Below are 15,452 nucleotides of genomic sequence, written 5' to 3' on the forward strand. Positions count from 1 at the left end.
CATAGGCAGCAGAGAAGCTGGTGGCTCAGCAGATCCCATGGGAAAGACTGGTGAGAGAGGAGGATGCAGAGCCCCAGGGAGGGAGCGTTAAGAATGTATGAAATAGCCTCATGCTATGCCAGCTCAGCCAAAGGACTTGTCTCCCTCTGGCTAGTGGTTCTCTGGCCTTAACTCTTCCACTAAATGGGAAAAAAGATCACCGGTCCTAACAGTGAGCTGATAAATCTGGGAGGGCTGCAAAATTTGGGGATTCTTCTGTTTTATTCCACTGGTTTCTCACCAGAGGGCACGTTGCATTGCTGGTCTGGGAAGGGCAGTCCTTGGTGTGAAAGTCTGAGCCCATTGCTGTGACATCCTCCTTTCTCTGCTATGGGATCACAGGTGTGGGGACTCTGGTCTGTGTTAGAAAAAGATTGTCAGGAGTTTCAGAAACACTTCACTTGGTGTTGGGGTTTTTCCTAAACCTGGCGCCTCTCTGTAACATCTCTTATACCACTACCTCTGACCACTAACATGGGGCTGGACCAACGGAGATTTGATTCAAAGGTGACTGGCAAAGAAGAGCTGAAAACTGAGTGGTGCTTGGTCAGGCCTGCAGGCTCAGGGGACAAGGAGCTGCAACCGCCCTTCTCCCTGCCCTAGCTTCAGCTCCCCTCACCTCCCAGCATGGGCTCTGGACCAAACATTCCTGTTTCACCACAGGAGATAACTTTGTCATTAATCACAGTGCTGCATCTAGCATTTATACAGAGAAAATTCAACTTGTGTTCCAGATTATTGAAAATCTCTTCTAAGTGCCAGCAGAGAGTTAATTTTTGGCTGTAGCTGCCCAGATCCCATCACCGGGAATGATCCTTACCTATAAACTGTGGGGGGAAGATTTTCAAGGAGGGGCAAATGAGAGGCTACACTGCAGAGTTGTAATCTGGGGTTTGGAGTCAGCCCACATCTCATACAGAGCCATATAAGTACCATTAAAGTCAGTCTGAGAGTTCCTGCTGCAGAAGGCAGCTTAGACACAAGCATGGATGACAAGCTGTGTCTTGAGTCACCCCCCGCTCCAGCTCTCCAGGGGCTCTGTGAGGCCTGTGGAAAGCTGGAAAGGTTGGCATTGGTCTCAGCTCTGCTCTTCTGGGCTGAGGACGATAAGTCATTGTGAGTTAGCTATATGGTCCCTGTTTTCTGTTTCTGTGACCCTTCAGTGACATCCCAAAATCTTCAGGGAGCGATTCACAAAACCGCATTTACAACACATTTGCTGTGCTGGTGGGGATGTAGGAAGAAATGGCTGGAAATCTTTGTAGGTGAGGGCTAACCCTGGCTGCGTACCCCAGGCAACACAAAAAGCTGCCCTTGTACTAAGGCACAAGTCAGGCTTTATTTTACGACATAGGTCTCTACCAGACTGTAGAGCCTCCTAGGCACTCCCCTAGGGAGGTGGTGGACATCCCACTCTGTGAGGTCTCGCCCTGACACCATGAAGCACTCTGTAAGGAGCAAGCCTTCATTTGAAGAGGGAGACACCTTGGTACACTAAGTGCCTCTCTTATTTCTGCTCTATGATTCTGCTGGAAAACGAAGTGAGTGAAACACGTTTGCCAATTTTAATCCCCGGATAGCACAGAGAAGCCTTATGTCCTTTGTGCTGCTTCCAGCTACAGCATTGCTTTGCTAAACATATTAAGTGCTAGAATGTTTGTACTCTCTTGGTAGAAACAGATAAAAATAATACTTACATTGGAGTTGGCCCATTGGAGTTAGTGAAATGTTGAAAACTCCCAGTTGTCTTTGAATAGATACATTTCAAAGTATTGCCCAAATACTTTGGAACAATATTCAAACCACGGTTTGTTTGTGAAGTATTTTATTTGATGTTTGCAAAATATTTGATATCTGCAAGCTATTGGATTTGACTCTCAGCTCATGTTGAGTGCTAAGCAACATGTTTCATGACTACAGGACTAAAGCTTCCCTGCCAACAAAATGTGACTTGTACACCACTGTGCTTCTTTTTTGACTTTTCTGCAGGTGATTCATGCTAAATTCAGGAAGCATTTGCAGAATTGTTTCTAATCACCAACAGATAAACCATTATGTTATCCTAGAAGCTGCAGTAAATGAAATTACATGAGTTTATTTGCTGCGCACCTAGATGTTTAATTTGCTCTTTTAAAAGAGCTATAAGCTAAATTCCTTTTTCTGAAACTATTAACGGGCATATTTTCTGTCACAGCAAGAGTTGCACATGTATTACGTGACAAGTTGTCTTGTTAAATTCCTTGGAGCAAATCTTCCTTTAGTACAGCTCGTGCTAATTCTTCTAGAGCCAGTGGGAGCAGCGAGTGCATAGTGGAGCATTGCACTCCATCTGTTGAATCAAGTTGCCCAGACCCTCAGATGACCAAAGGGGATGAGGGGAAAGATGCGAGCGATAAATTGACATACCATTAATGCGCTGGTATGCTGGAAAGACATAGAGGGACACGCCTTTCTGGACAGGTAACCACTTCCCAGTGTTGGGGAAAACTGGGGAAAGCGAGGAGTTTGAGAGGCTGGGAAAGAGATGTAGCAACTGAAGCTGGTGGGAGAGCATGACTATACCCACTGTCAGAGTTTCAGTGCACCAAAGCCAGGGTGCCTCACCCCGTAATGACACAGCTAAATGGAAAGATTTTGTTTCTTTTGTGTCTCCACCCAGTTAGATAAAGGTACAGCTAACGAAAGGCAGGTCACACCTGTCTACTGGCACCTTTTCCTCTCTCATTACGTGTGTTGCCTTTGCAGATAGATTTATCTCAGCATAGAGATAAAGGGAGTTCTTTTTGTTTGTTTTCTGTTTTCTTTTTAATTTTAGAGGAAGTGTTTCCTACCTACAGATTACAGTTGATTTTACTTTCTCTAAGCTTAACTCTGGTGGCGGGATGGGAACTGCTGAATCTGTTACGCTTGATCCACCAGAGAATAAATATGTAAATAAAAAGTTGGGACTGCAGAAATTATAGCCTTCTGACAATGGTCTATTAAAAGCCACGAAGTAAAACCAGGGATGTCTTAAGTAATTTCATGGCATGAAAAAATATTTATGTTTTTGTTTTTAATATTTTCACATATATTTTTATCTTATTGCATATTATGATTTGAAGGGATTTTGATTCACCTCAAGATACTCGTTAATGCAGTGGAAACATTTCACTGTCTAGTGTAGTTTGTTCTAGACCTGTATCTTTCATCAATACCTTCTCTGGGGAAATCCTCCTTATTTCTGACAGATAACAGGATAACAGAATTTGACCTATAATGAGTTAGGGATGCAGACATGGCTCAGCTGAGAAAACACAGGTTTCAGTTAATTGTGGAATTATTTGTCCTGAAGCAAAAATCCTTCTTGAATGTACTGTGTGTTCAGATGATAGAATATTTTTTTCAACTTCAAGCCTCTAGCAGAATGATAAAAGTCCTCATGTTGAAACTTTTACAGGTGCTTCACGCAACATTGAATAAATTACTCTGGAGTGAGTTTAGCTAGAGAGAAGTGACAGTACTTTTATTCATTGCACAAGCACCTCAGCCAATCTGTCTGCAGAGGTTTCTGGAAACCTCTGTGGTCTGATTCACTATTTCCTTACTGTTTGTTCTGGGACTGGGAGTAACTATGCAAACATGATGTTGATGCAATATTGTAGGGAGTATCTAGGCTAATCCCTGCATTCAACTTCTGAACATGTTTGTTGAGAGCAAGGGGTTGGACTCCTTACTGTCTTCCATCCTGTGCTGTCTGTAAGCCTATGGAGCTATAGCCACACGCAAAGAGTTTTACACTTATTTTCTAACTGTAAATCACCATGTGCAAGCCAGTGAAAGAGATAATTTCTAGTATACAGTGGGCATGTTCTGACAGTTGGCTTAAGGATATAGCTAGCACAATAAATGTATTATCACACTCAAAATGTTTTTTAAAATTGTCAAAATCATCTAAGGTAGTCAAGCTAGTACTTTGGTTTTGGTTTTGATGGCTAGGTGCTTTCAGGGAAGAATTAGAATTTACTTCCCTCGAGATTTGCTCTAATACGTCCAAAGTGTTAGTTGTTCTACCAGGGGTCTTCTCAGAGTTTAACTGGAGGGGCAATATAGGAGCCTGGAACATGCTTTTAGAGAACTGTGCAACTTTTTAATGTGCATTTCAGGCAGCATCCATCCCAGCTAACACTGAGCACCTTAATGGTAGACACCAACATCTGAGCTGGTCCTGTATGTCCCATTCCAGTAACTGTGAGAAACATCTGACCTGTTTTAGATATCTGCCTTATGAGGAAAGGCAGGAAAACCTGCTTCCCTCCATCAGCTGTGGAGGAATCTATGCAACACATTCGGATGTGGAAGTCTGCAGCCAGTTTGGCCATGGGACATCCCACCCTTTGCAGCTGAGCAAGAAGCAGGATTTGATACAAGAATTAGCTTATTTACAGTAGCAGAATGTGTGAAGGAAGAAAAACCGGCAGACCTTCCAGACCTGCTTTCCAGTTCCTGATTCTCCAGGGAGTGTTGTGTTGTTTTTGGAGACCTTTAGGAGGGAGGAGGATTCAGCTTCTCTTTCAAGTACTGCAAAGTTTGTAAGAGCAGGGTGAGTGGTGGCTGCAAGCCTTTTTAGGAAAGAAAAGATCAGCTTCTGTCTCTCTGCAGACACTGCCCCTTTTAGCTGCAGAGCAGCAGTATGGAGATCAGAAAGGTTCTCTGTTTCATCTCCCAGACAGAACTACAAAGATATGAACAATTCTCTAGAAAAACACAACTAGAAGATTGCACTTCCTGGCACTGGCTGTCTAACATCAAATTGTAGGTGGATATAGTGTTTTGATATTCTAAAGTGTACATGGCCTGCAGACAGACAGGAGAGAAGCTCCTGGGACGTGTGGTACATCTGAGTGTGCTGAGGGAGACAGCTATGGCTTTCTGCCATCTTTGAAAGGCTGTGGTCATCAGACGAGATCTCCAATGACTGGAAAAAAGACATCTGAAAGGTTAGAAAGGATCCAAGAAACTACAGGCTGATTGGCCTAACTGGGAAAGATTGTGTGCATATCTTCTGGACACTGTGACTGAACACATGAAGAACAGGCAGGTAGCTGGGAACAGCCAGCATGGGTTTAGCAAGGACCAATCATGCCTGACCACCCTGCCCGTCTTCTGTGCTGAGACAACTGGCTCTGTGAACAAGAGGAGAGCAATGCTCATGGAAAAGGTGTTACATGGTACTGGTCCCAGCCCTGACCCCTGAGGGAGGCCATTAGCAACCAGCTGCCAGTGGGACTTCGTATCTCTGACCACAAACCTTTTAGCCTAGCAATCCAGTCAGCTTTCCACCCACCACACGGTTCACTCATCTGTTGCAGCAGTTTGGCTCCAAGGATGCTATCATGGCCACAGTAAAGGCCAAGCTCAAGTCAAGAGGCAACTGGCACAGGTTGCAACAAAGGCAATCCTGATCAGATAAAAGGAAAACCAAACCTGTCAGGGTCGTTGGTTGCTTGGTGAGACTCTGGAGCCCCCGTCCTTGGAGATGCTCACAACAGGCTCACTCAAGGCTCTGAGCAACCTCATCTGAGAGAACCCTGTTCTAGTGAAAGGATGGACCAGATGAATGAGAAGCACCCAGACAGGTCCCTTCCAAACTGAATTAATCTATGATCTGTTCTGTGGTGTATGTGTTTATACGTAGGTGTGCAGGAGACTTTCAGCAGCATCTCTGGCCTTGTGTGGGAGGCTGTTTTGTACCTTAATTCAAAACAGTTTTGTCTAGCTTTCTCCAAGAGAAGAGACAGCCTTCTGAGAGCTGATATTTTCGTTTCCACTTCTGTTATGGAGGTGTCAGGAGCACCAAAGCTACCACTGTGTGCAGGACTAATTACCACCTACTGGAGAAGAGGAATAAGGGGCTGAATTGCCCTCTTACAAGGTCAGGTGTGGAAGCTGTTCAAGCAACGGGAGGGGGCCTGTGCTATCTAACAGAGGAAGGGCTCCAGGACAGAGCTGTCAGTCTACTGCTTCTCACCCCCAATACACATCTCTGTTTTGTATATGAGTTTGTTGTTTGTTCCCCCCTGCCCCTGTTCTAAAATTAAAGATATTAGAAATCTGTAGCAATATTTCAACATGGCCTTGCTATGCAAAGGCAGCTAAACAGGAACTGCAGCAAGGATAGACCCAAGGAGAGGGTCAGTACCTATTTTCTCTGTCTTCTGGTTAGGGAATAGAATGATCTTTAAAGGCTCAGCCAACAGTAAACATTTGCATGACATCATCAGTGTTCAGTCTAAGAAATTTATGTTAATATTGTCTCCAATATCATGATAGAGATAATTCCTGTGAATGGGTAGGAAGGCTCCACATTATGAGGCTACATCCATCTATCCTTATTGCCATCTGTGCTCATTCTGGATCTTCTTAAAGGTACATCAGGCAGGGCTCCTCCGACCCTTTTTACAGTAAAACCACCTACACTGAGTTTCTTTTTGTGGTCATCAGAGATATATAGGTATTTCCAGAACATAACCTCTCTCTTTCAATAGCATACCTTCAGAAGAGATGATAGAGCTTCCTGGCAGTGCCTGCTCCTTTCCAGCTATTGGAGAGGAAGCGTGGGTGATGAGCTCCAGTGCAGATATCTGCACTGTAAACATCAAGAGTGAGGATTCAGCTCTCCCTGATCTTTGGGTGTTAGTGTCCTGTGTGCACTATAGGAGGTTTTAATTGCCCTGACCAGCCTTCCACAGGACCCCCAGACATGCACCCTGTCTCCCTTGTGCCAGTGGCTGCGTTTGAGCTTAGACCCTGGTGCCCAGCCCTTGCCCTAGCTGTGTTGTAGGTGCCCTGGCTTGAATCAGCTACCTCAGCTCCAGCGCCATTTGATGCTGGATATCCTGCTCAGTCTTGAGCTGCTGCTCCAGAAATCTCCAGCCCCATGGGGATGTCACAGCCACCCAAAGGTGTCTGAAACCGTGTCAAACACCGATGGGCAGACAGATGGACCCTGCCTCAGGTGTCTAAAGCACAAGTGTCTGCTTGAGAGCAAGATGTCTAAGCTTCTGGTACAGTCATGAAGGATCTAGACCATATAGTTAGTGAAGTCTGGAGAGCAATTTGGCTGACCAAGTGTTGGGGTCTACCTCAGGAGAAGAGTAGCTTGCTAAGCTCCGCTAACTGTATGGGCTCAGTCTTTCTCGGTTGCTGTGGGAGGTTAGGCTGTATCTCACATCCAGAGACTACAATTTAGGCAAGTTAAATCCCACCCATGGTGGCTAAAAAGAGAATAAATAAACGCATTTATGAGAAAAATATGAAAATGATCACTCTTTGAGTTAAACATTATGGTTTTCACCTAAGAAGTATAGAAAGGCACAAGTTTGGTGGATATTAAAGGTTCAGTCTCTGCAACAGTACATGCAATCACACTCCCAGTATATTATATTATATACACTCTCACAAAACATATCCTTTGTTTATAGTCATATAGATTCATAAACACTTCCTGGAAGAACAAGAATACACTCATTGTATACAAGATATTTTTGCTTCTATAAACTATAAAAGTGAAAATATAAACAGTAATTCTGGATATTTTGCATATGGTTTTCTGTGGTTTGCGATTCTATCTCTACAATGAGTAAATGAAAATATTAGTAGTGTATAACGATGATCTCTTCTTGCCCAGTCTCCTCTGCTCAGTTCTACGGTATTGTTATATCCTCGTCTGTTGCCATAGAAATGATTGATATGTCAAATCACAGCATTCTTGCCCTACCCTTGCCTCTACATATTATATATCTTGTTCTTTAAACTGGATTCTCACTTGGCTTTTTGATATTTTGGATTATGTTCTGCAGATCAAAAAATGGGAAAGGAAACTTTGGCTGAAACTAATCCAAAAGACAAAATTACATATATTGATACCATGAATCTCTATGATTTTACTACAAGTCTTATGACATTTGGTGCTTTTATTAACCCCTGACTCTGGCAAGCAATGGCTTTGTGATAATCTTAGCATCTTCTCACGCAAAACAAGTATCTGTATTGTTTAAAGCTTCCTAGTCATGGAACTTGAAAAGGCAAAAACAAATGTAAAGATCTGCCTTTTTTTGGTGCATTCTGATTTCAGAGGGAATGACTTATGATTTTTGCAGATTTGGGTTTCCCTCTTGAGAAAGCAGGAGAGAAAAATAACTGCTCAAGCTATTCTTCGACATGATGCAATGAGTAGCGGTCAGATTAACCAATTTAATTTTGCTTCACATTTCAAAACCTAGTAATGCAGGCTGGCTACTTCCAAAAGCAAATGTCCATTCCACAGCAGTCTATCACCCTAAGAAATACCCTGAGGCTGCCTGGGCTTCCTTTCCACCCAGCTTCCCCTTCCCTTCCCCCCAGCAGTGCTGGAGGGACACGGCACCACACAGACCTCCCCTTCCCCTGCCTCTGCACAATAAGCCTTTCTTTTTTCCTTTTTCCCCATTCCTTTGCCCGGAACCCCACGAAGGCCCTTAAGGAATCCCCCATACATCCTCTATACAGGAGAGAGGGCTTTCTGTTCAGCTAAGGCATTTGCAATATGTGGGTGCTTTCAGCTCGCAGGAAAGGAAACCAATGCAAAGGAAACCAAGACAAGCTGGGTTTTGGGAAAGGGGCTGCATGCCTGTGTACCCCACGGCTACCTCCTGTCAGGTTTTTGGTCCATGGCCCAAAGGATGCTCGAAACAGGGTGGCCCAGCCAGCAACAAAAAGGCCTTTCAGTGCCCTTTGGGCAAGAAATGGATGGACCACAAAGCTGCCACTAGACCTTTTTCTCAGCCTCTTGGCTTTTTGGGGGGCTTGTAGCCTGATGTTGTCTGTAATACCGATTTCTAGCAAATGCCACTAGGTGGCTCAAGATTGAATCCCCTCCAGGCAGCAGCTTTCAGTGGGATGTGCCTCTGTGGGGGGGAGGAATTTGGGAACTATCCTTGGGCGGTGTGCACCACCCTCATCGCTTCTGTAATTTTCTGATCTTGGTTGCAGATGCTGGAGGAGGGAAAGGGGCATCCCAGCAAACCCTCTGAAATGGGAACGAGCTCATTCTCATTTCTCACGTGAAATGAAACACTGGGAATTTTCCTTTGATTTATTCCTTGAGAATCGGGACAAGTGATAGCCTGAAGTCTAGTAGCCCTCCCTGGAATAACAGTCACACTTTTTTTTTTTTCCCCCTTCTAAAAGAAAAATGTGTATTATTCTTCTCTTTTAAGCTTTGTCAAAGGCAATTGTTACCAACATTAAAGGCTTCTTTTGACCTGAGTTTGCCTTGAGAACACACCATGGATGAGAGGTCTGAGTCCAATGTTCTGGGGGAGAGAAGAGCTTTCACAGGCCCAGCATATGGCAAGAGTGATCCCCAGCAGGACCACATTTATGACTGCCACCCTTCTGACTTCTTTTCCAGGGATACCCTGAAGGAACTGATTACTTCCCATTTCCTGCTTCCCTCCATACCGAACCTCTGTGTTTTCTGCCGATTCCCATTTGCCCTTATTCCAAGTTACTCTTTCAGTTGCCCTTCCATTTGGGGGTTTATGTGTTTTCCCACAACAGGAGCTCTGCAGGCACCTCTTTTCCTCCTCTCCCTAGATGGTGCAATTCCACATTGCAGGATGGCTTTGGTCCCTATTCATTTTCTCTCACTGATATTTGTCCTGTGGTTGGGTGCACAGCCCTGTGGGGGTGGTGGTGGCTTGGGCATCTCCCATTGTTCTGTCCCACCTGCCACCCTAAGCTGCTCCAGCTGCCTGGGGGGGGATGTGAGAAGATGCTGTGGGCAAGAGCAGGGAGGAGCAGGGAAGCCGGGACTAACAGCTCAGCCCTCCCTGGAAAAACCTCACCCTGCTCCCTGGGGAGGCCAGGGATGAGCTTGTCAGGGTGTCAACACCTCAAAGGCAAGGAGGAGGAGGGGGAAACAGGAGATAGAGGCATTGTTGAGCAAGAAGTGGTGCCATCAGCCAGTTGTTTGAACTATAAACAATTGGAGAGATGCTTGAAGCTGTAGCTATGCTAAACAGTTTGCCCATCCCCCTCCTGTGGTGTTTCCATTCCCCTCTTCCCTCCCCCACAGTCAACAGGGGTTTGGCCAGCGATACCTTCCCTGACATTTTGAATTTGATTAGAAAGCAACATATATCCTATGACATGCGGGCAGGCAAGCACAGAAACGCTACCAAGTCAAGCGTGTGGGCTCACAAGCCCTGACAGCAAGTCAAGTATCTCCCTCCACCCTCTCTATGGGCCTTAAAAATTCCTCATTTAGGGCCCGAGACAGCAAAGGTGAGTAACACCAAAGTGCTCACCCAGCTTTGTGGTAGAGCGTGGGGAGATTTCATTTGGCTTCTGCACAGCAGCTACCGGAGCTCCCGCTAACCATTGACAAATTAGGTGTTTGTTTCAAAGTGCAAAAATATACTTCTTCTGAACTTTGCTTTTATTGAGAGAAAAAGGCTGAAAAATGAATTCAAAAGCCCCACCTAAAGCCTCTTCCCCAGAGTTGGCTCTGGCTCAGCTTCTCTCCCCACAAACACTACCTGCCTCCCCCCCAGAGGGCTCCTCCTGTCTTCCTCATTTTTAGGGTGGAGGCTAATAAGCCTCCCCAGCCCTGGTAAGTCAGGATTAATTAACCTGCAGATCCCTGCAGGCTTCCAACACCTGCTAACTGAGAGAATCCAGCCAGTCTCTCACGGTGCTTTTTTTTCCCTTTTGCACACAGCAAGCTTTAGCACCTGGAATAAGGGAAACTTACAAGCTCTGGGTTTGCCTGGATACTTTACAATAGAAGAAAAAAAAAAGCTAAATAAATAAATAATATTTTGTAGGGTTTTTTTTTTTTAAAAATGTAGACCAGCAATCTCTTTTGCATGGGAGGGGCATCTGCTAGCAAGCAGCTCTGTTTCATGCCATTACCTCCTTTCTGAGGCTGAGGGAGGCACTTCGGGCTGAGTTCTGTCTCTCTGCTAATGGGCATCCCTCTCTCCTGGCTGGTGGCTGCCATCTGTGGCAAATGTTGCAGAGCGTGTAGTCAGGCACTGCGGGATGCAGTTATCTGATGCAACGGCTCTCTAGGGACTGATTTAGGACCACTATAGTAAAGACAGTTGGAGCTAATTGGATTCTCTTTTTCACCCCAACCTGGGTTTCCAGATGTGACAGGGCAGCGTTGCTTTATTAACCCAGCTGTGTCCATCCATACTCCTGTTACAGAGGAAGGGATTTATTTTATTTATTTCTTTCTCTTGGTGTTGAATCACAGCTTGGTGGGGGTTGTTTCCTACCAGTTCCTGAACAAGAGCCAAGTGGCCTTCCTTGCCTGCTGGAATTTTACAGCACGCACTAAGCAGGGGTGCCACCCTGCTGAATGCTGGCATTTTTTTATTTCAGTGAACACTTTTTGTTATCTCCACGAGTAACTGACTCATTTCAGTGGACTGGGCAAACCAGAAAAAAAAAAATCCCAGCAACATTCTTCAGTGACTCATTCAGGTGGATAAAGCTTTTACAAATGTCCCCTCGTAGCTAACAGGACACTGGCAAATAGCTTGTGCGCAGAAGAATTAAGACGTGTTTTGCTGGCTCCCTTCCTGCACCAAGAGCCTTGGCCATTCTACTGGTGAGTTGCCACCACCCAGCCCTTCCTTGCCCAGGTGCTCGGCTCTGTCTTGGCGCCAGCTTTGGTGCTCTCTGGGTCCTCCCCGCAGCCATGTCATCACCCAAACTTCGTGAAAACACTGACCTGTTTTCTGCTGGTGCTTTGGTGCAACACCTGCCAGGCCTTAGGAGAGGAGTTGGGCCCATCTGGTTGGGAAGATGTTTGATCACTGTGGAGCAGCAGCCTCAGTTCTTCTGCCAATGCCGCTCATCAGCCCTGTGTTCTTTTTCATTACACCTTTCTGAGAGAGATGAGGAACGAAGGCCCAAGGGGAGATGAAATGACCTGCTGAAGGTCAAAATACAGCAAACCTAACTTCTCTCACAAGTTTTACTAGAGCATTCTACCAAAACGTGCAAAAAATGACTTGCTGTGTTTGTTTAGATAATCCTTTAGACAATGGACAGCCCAACCCACATGTGCTGTGTTCCACACAGAGGGCAAAGGAATGTATTTCAGAAAGCAGAAATTATTTTCTGTCATGGCCATTGATCCTTTGTATTCTGCAGTTTTCCCCTGAGGATCTCCACATTAATAAGTGCTCCATCTTTATCTGTCTTGAAAATCTTTAAGAGAGGCTGAAGGCTTGCTAGTACTGTGCACAATACCACTTCAAAGCCAGAATGGAGAACAACTTTCAGATCAGCATGGTAAATCTGTGTTCTTCACAGTCCAAGCAAGGGTGGTGGGGGCCCCTTTCAATCCAAATGGCTCTGGCAGAATCCAATGCTTAAAAGGACACTCCATCCACGTGCAAACAACTGTGGCAATGGTCTTGAGAAATGTGGCTCTGGGGCAAGAAGGACCACACACGATGCCATCTGCATAAATGTCAGAGCCTTCATTCCCTTGGAGACCCTGTATCTGTGGACAAATCTTCCACCTGGCCACCGCTTTCTCCTCTCATCACACTTAACCTCTCATCTTGTTTTTTTTACCCTGTCTGCCAGCACCAGGGCAAATCTCCTTTTGCATGGAGAGCAGCTGCCCCTTTCTTACCACCCACCCACCACCCACAAGATCTTTTCCAGCCTAAATGATTCTATGATTCTACGTAGCTCTTTTTCCAGAAGCTGCTGAAGTCTTGTACCAGAATAGTGGTTCTCCTTATGAACTCCCTGCCTGCCCTCCCACACATACAGTTTCCCCATGAAGGGTCCTCCCTAGCATGCCGTACTTGCCTTGCCTAAAGGCTGCAGCTCTTTAACTAGAAAACATGCTTCTGGCATTCCTGGAGAGCAAATTACAGTCATGCTGGCAGCTGCCCTCTACCCCTGCCCAGTGCAATAGCTCAAGATGATGCCAGCAGCCCCTGGGATGCATTAGGAAGAGGGTCACCAGCAGGTCCAAGGAGGTGACTATTCCCATCTGTTCAGCACTGGTAGACACATCAGGAGTGCTGGGTCCAGTTCTGGGCTCCTCAGTACAAAAGAGACAGGAACTTACTGCAGCAAGTCAGCAAATGGCCATGAACATGATGAAGGGACTGACATATGAGGAGAGACTGAGAGAGCTGGGATTGTCCAGCCTGGAGAAGAGAAGTCTCAGGGGGATCTGATCCATGTGTATGAATACTCAGTGGGGCGACTAAAGACAATGAAGTCAAACTCTAAGTGGTTCCCAGTAAAAGAACAAGAGGCACTTGGCATAAACGGAAATACAAGAAATACCATTTCAACATTACAGAACCCCATGTTTCTTTACTAAAAGGGTGACCACAAGTTGTGGAGTCTTCATCCTTGGAGATACTCAAAACCTGAGTGTGCAGTCCTGAGCAACCTGCATTAGCTGACCCTGCTCTGAGCAGGGGTCAGACTAGACAATTCCCAGAGGTGCCACCCATTCTGTGATCCTGATTGCTGATCCTCATGACAAGCCCCACTACCCTAACTTGTATTTTCCCTCAACTATGTTGATGGAGTGGTGTTTGGCACTCCTGGGTGAAGGGACAAACTAGCTCTTTTGCAGCAGATACTCAGAGACACCCAAGAGGCTGACAAATGCACACCTGATATGGGAATAGATGAGGAAAAAAGGGGTTTTATAGGGTATCAAGTCCAGACGAGGCATGTGGGATTCATCCCATCTAACTCTGGACATTCGCAGTGTAACCATTTGTGCCTGAGTTTTGTACCTAGACTCCTTTTGAGTCAATACAAATAGGCATTTCAGCAAGTGATTCATGTGACCTATTTCTCATGAGATGAATCATACCCAAGAAGTTCCCTTCTTTCTCTACTGACTACTATGAAGAGAGATGTAAAGAGGTCAAGTTTGGACTTCTACGCTGTAGACATCTTACAGCATTTAGGAAGACTCCCACCTCTGATACTTGTGTAGAAGTTTATCTATTGTTGCCTAGAGTAAATTTTCACACACCATAAAATGCAGTCAGATTTGATGAACATCTCTTAGCCTACAAATAGGACTAAACAATCAGACAACTGAAAAGGACAGGAAAATCACAAAGCACTGCAGATTAAACATTTATACCAGTGTCAAGGGTTAAGATTGCGGGGTGACAATAAAACCCTGGCAGATGTATTGTTTGTTAACCCCCTCTCCCCTCCCACTTCCCTCTTTTTGCCCCTCCCTCTCCCCCCTTCCCACTCAGCACAGGTGATCAGGAGGGAAAGAAGGACAGAGAGAAGAGAGTTGGAAAAATTAATAATGTTTTACTAATGCTACTAATAAGAATAGAGAAAATAATACAAAATATACAAAACCAATCTTGAAAGTCTCAGCAGCTGCAGAGCTGGCAACCAAAGTCCTGGATTAGACTCTGCAGCCAACCGGAGCTGGATTCAGTCTCTCACTAGGCCTCAGTTCGCAGGGACGACTAGCAAGGTCCTCTCCTACTGTCGGCCATAAGCAGAAGGGAAAAAGCAAAGGCAAAAGGGAAAAGGGAAAAGGGACGAGATCCTCATGATCTCCCACTTTTATATGAAGTATTCACCTGAACGGAATGTTATACACAGTTGGTCAGTTTCTTGGTCACCGGTTTCTCGTCGCCCCTCTCACCAGATGTCCATCCATGCTTATCAATGAGTTTGCATTCCATTGCTAGGTTTACCAAAACATGTGTCTAGTTCTCCAGGAAAATGCAGTTAATATGAAGGCTTTAGCTGACAGGCAAAATTCACTGAAAGAGAAACTTGTTTTTAACAAAACCAGGACAAACAGCAAATTAGGAGCAGGTTGGAACTCTGCTTTATTATTCCAAATGTGAGTATTTCAGGGGTACAGCTCAAGGGCACTTTGAATAATGGGACCTGATTGACTACATTGGGTCAAAGCCAAGGGCCCCAAACCCAGCCTTACAGATTCATTGTGTGGCTGAGCTCCTCGGCTCTGAGTCCAGGGAAGTCTAGGGAACTGGTTACCTGTTCAGTCCATGCTACTGCCTTTGGGATGAGCAGAGGAGAGCTGTGGAAAACTGCAGCCAGGACAAGATGGTTCAGTAAGGAAATATCTTAGATCCTCCTTTGCAGTCATTAGTCCAGACTCTTTTGCATACATCCATCAACAGGATCTTACTGGGGCAGAAGATCTTCACTTCGTCACACTTTTGATTGATCTTTCCTACTCATAAACTGTCCTCAGCCTGCGATGACAAGCAGTAAGGAGGTAACGTACATCCTTGGCATTGATAGGCCCTGTGCTGGAGTGGCAAATACTTGACGGGCACTGAAAGATGACACAACCTGTCTTGTTTTGCCTTTTGAAATATGAT

This window comes from Streptopelia decaocto, assembly GCF_964273445.1.
Source record: "Streptopelia decaocto genome assembly, chromosome: 1".
Classification (NCBI taxonomy): Eukaryota; Metazoa; Chordata; class Aves; order Columbiformes; family Columbidae; genus Streptopelia; species Streptopelia decaocto.